Below are 6627 nucleotides of genomic sequence, written 5' to 3' on the forward strand. Positions count from 1 at the left end.
CGTTTTTTTCCCTCTCCAACTTATATGAGATTTGTACAATGAATTTTAATAGAAGGTTCAGATGACAAAAATTACAGTGGTGTGGCCAAGAAAAACACCCATGGGGCTTTTAGTTTCCCTTGTGCCAGGTCTGAACTATCAGATCAGCCTTCTGGACTCAAATGCAATACTGTCAATAGGAATATATCATCTTTTTTGTAGTGTAGAAGAGCTGTCGGTTGTAATTCCCATTATTCCAAAGCCAGGATTTTCCATTAGTGTAGCCACCTGCTGGGTTTCTCTACTCAGGTTTAATGGAGTCTGAATTTGAATTTATCACCATCTGTGGGAAGACAGGAAATGAGAGGAGCATCACTAATTCCTTTCTTCATTTAGTAGCATAAGCATAATCTTTATAAGGAGACAGGCAGAAGCAGCAGTGATCAGGGAGAGGGAAAGAATATTTTTAACTCATATTGACATCAGAGTTCCAGACCAAGAAAAATGCTGTCTGTTCCTCGGCCAATTCCAGCAACAACAAGAATGTTTTAATTTCCTATGTAACGTTGTACCAAAACACGTAGAAATGGGATACTATTTCTCTTTTGCTTCCAAGAAATTCTCTAAAGATTTAATAATTTATACTGTAAGAAGAGGAAGTTTAGAAGCCTAACAAGCTCTCAGGAAGAGTTAAGGACACACATAGCAACATTAGAGTGTAAAAGGAGCAATGCAAAAGTGTGCTTGCCCATTTTTGTCCTTTCTCTCCCCAAAAAGGGACAGGGAAACCAAAGACTGAGGAAGAGAGTGAAGGAATTTTCAATACAAAGCTCTGGAAACCAACATGAAGAATTTCTGAAACCAAATATGTAACAAAAAATATTCTCTTTAGGGTTACCGTTAAAGGAACATTTTTAACTTTAGAATATCCAGAAGCATAATCTCGTATTCACTTTCTATTGAAATATAACAGTGGTGACTGTGTGTAATGTTTGTTTAGAGCTCTATAGCTCAATCATAATTAATTAGGAACCTCCACAGTGAGCTCTGAAACTGAAATGTCTTTCAGTATGATTGCTGCCCTCTAGAGGATGGTATTTGCATACTTATTTTGCACCTTGATTATGCGGGAAAGTCAGCAGTGATCAGGCTTCCTAACACTCGTAAGCCCACGTCCAGACTACCCCGCCGTATCGGCGGGTTAAAATCGATTGCTCGGGGATCGATATATCGCGTCTAGTCTAGACGCGATATATCGATCCCCGAGCGCGCTTACATTGATTACGGAATTCCATCAACCGGAACGGAGTTCTGGAATCAACACGGAGAGCCGCGGATATCGATCCCGCGCCATCTGGATGGGTGAGTAATTCGATCTTAGATATTCGACTTCAGCTATGTTATTCACATAGCTGAAGTTGCGTATCTAAGATCGATTTTCCTCCCCTAGTCTGGACGAGGCCTGAGTGTTGCTTAGCCTAAAATCATTGCCCTTGACTTAGTGGTTAGGATTGAGAAGAAAAGGAGTAGTTTAACTTCTTTTAAAAGTCTTACACATCATCCATCTGCTTTCGTAGAAGTGTGCCGTGAGTTCAAGACTTTCTCATGAATTTTGCTGCATGTTTGTAATATTTGGATTTATGATCCTGAACTGTGAGGCTTCACTTTCGTCATGTGGGTCAGCAAAGACAGCTTGAGGAACTTAGATAATTAGAAGGAATGTTATTTATTACAGTGAGGCAACAATTCCAAGGGGGGGGGGAATAGCTTTTTTTTTTCTTGTTTCTTTTTTTCTCTTTTAAATCGACCAAGAGAACTAACTCTCCTATCGGGGGGGCATTACATACTGTATTGTGACAAAGCAAGTAGCCCCTTGGGTGCCTATTTCTAGTGGAACTCATTTGATGTTTAGTGCATAATGAGACAGGGGAGAAAACAGCTTTCCTGCTTATCTAATGAGTATGTGCACAAATGTAAATAGTTCTATTTCAGTTCTGGAAGATACCATTAATTTGTTATTTATTGGACACTACAAGTGTCTCTTGTACAAGTAAACATCACACGCTTCTTATGGCACAAGTAAACTGTTGCCACTAATGCATTTGTTCTTTACCATCTACTTTGGTAATAACAAGAGTAATAGAAATGGGATAGGGCTGCATTTTTATATTTACTGTTTTGAGATGTGTTTGCATCACAGTCATTTAACTATTGCAGTGGAGCAGCTGCACTTTCTTATACTTAAACAACAGTGAAATGCTAGACTATCTATTTTGAACACATGGTAGTTATCTAATGACATTTGTTGGATTTCCTTATTGCCTTTGACCAGATTCATCTTGGATATCCAGGGCCTATTTCTCATTTACACTACTCCATTATGTAGCTGTGGGTGTATAAGGGAGCCCTTGGGGTCACTGTAAATGACATTTAAACCTACCTACATCCAGAGTAGTGTAAAGGGGCTGTAGTTTAACTGAGAATTGGGCCCTAGAGACCTGTTTTCATGCGAGAGTGTAAGGTACCTAGCATAATCTTAGCATTAATAGTAACTCAATAAGTTTACCTTAGCTTCCACAAGAATAAACCCTGGTGCAGGTCCCTAACATCAAAAAACCTACTTGGCTCCTAATCTTGCACCACTTAAGTCAGTTTGAGTTTTGCCCTTGACTCCAGTAGGTGTAGGAACAATGCTCTAGGTGCCTTCTCTCAACGATTCCCACGAGGAAAGTGCTTAATGGAGAAATTTAAAAATTCCTCCCTCTGCATCAGAAAATCCAATGAGGGTGGTGACAGGAACAGCCTGGAGTGAATGATCCCTTAGGTCCACGGGATTTGGTAGGAGCAACGAGATATAATTTATGATCAGCACCAGGTTTCTTGAATCTGACCAATAAAACACAAACATGCAAATTAACTATCAGTCCAATCCAAACCTCACAGTCTGAACCACTTAGACTTTTATGAAGGGAGATGGGGAGAGGCAGGCTAGATCTGAACCCAGGTCTGAATGCTATAGCATCTAATATAAATGATGCAGAAAGATAGAGATCCCATGTATCCCAGGAGAATAAAAACAAATGAAAAGGAATGAAGCAAAATAAAAGAGTAGTTAATTGTGGCCTGCCTGTTGTGTGTGATGTCACACATATGGTTATGGTTATTCATACCAAGGGTGGTGACTTCAGTGATTCAAGACAAACACAAGAAAATCTGTCAGTTCTTGTTAAAGGAACATTGTTATTACCTCAGGTCAAGCAGATGGAGGGCAAACTGCTCTGCTGGATTCTGCTGCTCTTTAATTAATGTCCACATTTGTTATGTCAACATGATGCATCACATTTGGTTTAAAGGTTTGTTTTATTCTCTAATACAAATGCCTATCTAACTGAATGTTCTACATTCTAACAGTTGTGCTGGGAACCAGTGACCTAAGATGGATGTTGACTCCTGCAGCTATATTTTGATCAGTTGTCGGAAGAAAACTGTTGAAATATCCGGCAACAGATTTTGCATATTCTGCTCTTTAACACAGGCTTTCAGTCAATCATTAATGATGGTTTACACATAAAACAGCCTCTCAATGAGGAGCTAGCAAGGGGTGTGTATTTAAGTGCATATCTACATATCTGGGAGGGTAAAATAAATGAAAATAGTAGAATTTTTGCACACAGTAATATAATTTTATTCCACTGTGTGGCAGAAATCAAATAAGTTGGAGCCTGCTGAGTCCTCCCTTAGACCAGGCCTACATTGTGTGGGGATTAGGAGAATAACAAAAGAAAAGAAGGACAAGTAATTACATCATTTTGTGAGTTTATCCTTTTTTACAATATACAAAAAGTAAGTGGGCCTAACAGACATCACATTTTTAGCCTGCAAAGCCTGGGTGGTAAAACAAATCTCTTTGCAGCTGCCAAAATAATAAATGAATAAGGCTGTTTTTTAATGGCAACAGCAAAAAAAAAAAAAAATCTACACTGTGTTAGTCAATTCTCTTTCTTAAATAGTTGGCAGGCTCACGTTTTCCTCAACAAATCATTTTTTTACAGTGGTAGGCTGAGCTTGTAACTATATAATTTTTAAAGCTATCTGTATTTGTAAAAGCAGAAATGATCTGACAGTTGTTTGATGAGGGCTAGAAATTAGTGGTTTCAATTTTCTCTTGACTTCAGTGGGCTCTGGTCCTTAGTAGTCAGGTGCCCAAGGCACAAAAACCATCATCACAACAGGGTTCTCCTGTTGGTAGTGTAAGCAGAGAGGCTAAAAAATTAGGTCCTGGAGACTGAGCTAGATTCTCATTCCTCTGGATGGCCCCTCTAAGCAGAGCATCTTGTGGAGTCAAGGAGTTAATGCTTACACTATCACTTCCCCTTCTCTTGTACTTGCTTACTGTCACACAACACAGAGAGCATTTCACTCTCTTTAAGGGTGCTAGTTGAGCACCTTTCACAACTGAGCACTAAATTAACTCAGTTCTTTCTCTTTTCCTCTTCCCAAACAAAAAAAATGAGTGGAGCATTCCAGAGGGCAGTTGTTTATGTGTTTAAAATGGAGGATAAAGGATGAATCTGTACTGTGGGTTTGTTTAGCAATGGGCTATGTATATCATGAGTGCATTATGCAACTGGATCTATACATTCAGCCACCAATTACATAAAATCTATTTATTTCATTATATATAAGTACAAATAAGTAACTTTTGAAATTAATAAGTAATACTACTGTGCTTTGTCCATGTAAATTAATACGTCTTAGCACGTGTAAAATAATTACTTTGTTTGCCTGGCTATAGCCTGGATGGAGATTCTTTATCAATGTTTCACTTGGATTTGACCTATGTCCATGAGTTCATTGGCTAAATCTAAAATATTTTGCAAATCTAGTGAAATTACTTTTCAAATGTCATGTGACATAACTTACTTTCTAAGGTCCCAGTCTATAGCTTGCTCCCCATTGGCAGATCCTTGCCACCTACCAAGCCCAACTGATTTCAAAGGAACTTCTCCAGCACAGAGCCATTTGCAGTATTGGGGCTTAAATAAATAAATATTAGCAAATATATCCCAAGCCCTGATCCTGCATCCACTGAAAATAATGGAAAAACTTTAACTGAGTTCAGAGAGAGCAGAATCAAATGCCAAACCATCCTTTTGTTTGCACCTATCTTACCTCATCAATGTCTCAGACACCACAGTTATAGGGTAGGTGAAAACTGAGTCCTTATTGCAAATTAGGGAAAATTGCCTTCCCAGTAACATACTGTATGTCACAACATTCAGTTCCTGATACAAGTCTGACCAATCATTCTTTCTGAATTCCCTTATTGCGTACACTGTCCAATATGAGTATGAAAAACAAAAATTCCTTTGATTAACTTCTTAATAAAGATGTCATTTATTGAAAATTTACTGACATGTGGCAATATTTTAATGTACATCTTCAGAGATTCACAAGATCCCCACAGGTTATGGAATTCAAAAAATTGGTGAATTATTATATACATTAACACTTTGCATTTTATACTTGAATTTATCATTCGTACTTTTCAATAATTTTGTATATATAAAAATTAGAATGGATGAATATTTGATTAAAATAGAATTTAAAAACAGAATTAAGCATGTAGAGTAACATTTCTATTTACTTGCCCAAATGAATTTCAAAAATCACAAATGATTCATTTAAGTCAGTATACATGTGATTATAAAAGGAACAAATATTTGATTTTTGACATCTTTGAGGTACAAGGAATTATATTTTTCTCACAGGCTACTACAAACACTGTAGTAAGTTTACATAAGGGTTTTCATTTTAACATCCTTTTTTCATCCTTTCTTCACTATCTGAAATATTCTTCATTGGAACAAAATGTTCAGCAGCTGGGTTGAGATCAGAAGCAACTGCTGTTTTTGTTGGAAAGACTGAGAAAAATCATTTCATTTATTTTGGAGTTACGGGAAAATGAACAAAAATATACATTATAATTCATTCATTAATTCTCCTGTTTGTGGAGCGTAGAGTGCACACTTTGGATCACCTATTTCCAGAGAGCACAGTCTCAAGCCAATGCTGTGGCCTGCTCTATATTAAAGCTGAGGCAGGCAAGGTCAGAAGCCATGCCATTCCCCTAGCATGTTCAAGGCCATACACAAGGGCTTTTCCATCTAGTTTATGCTGGATCAAATGCATAAAGCTGGCAGGTTGGTATGGACTCTGGTGTATACAGTGGATGGCCAAGCCCCTGAGTTGGTGTTGAGTCACTTGGCAATACATTGGAGGCTGTTTGGTCTGTTTCCTGATCTCATTTGTAAAGTGATAAAATCACCATATGCCTTCAATATTTCATTGCTGTTTCATGTCAAATGCTCCAACTGGTGCATTTGTCTCTGTGGTGGTCTAGATTTCAGTGATCACACTGCTGGTATTTGTGGTATAGCTGTGGGGATTCTGTCTTGAGTGGCTGACCCATTTATTAATAAAGTATATACTTTAAAAGAAACATCAGACTTTGAGTCATATCATTTCCTCTCATAATAATCTGCAGGATGGAGTGTATGAACTTATAAGTTATATGTGGCTCACAGATTTCCTTCTAGTGCTCACCTCAACTGAAAGGGATTGAGGATTTTGGATATGGGTCTCCAA

The sequence above is a fragment of the Gopherus flavomarginatus genome, chromosome 3 (genome assembly GCF_025201925.1).
Source record: "Gopherus flavomarginatus isolate rGopFla2 chromosome 3, rGopFla2.mat.asm, whole genome shotgun sequence".
In the NCBI taxonomy this organism is placed as follows: Eukaryota; Metazoa; Chordata; order Testudines; family Testudinidae; genus Gopherus; species Gopherus flavomarginatus.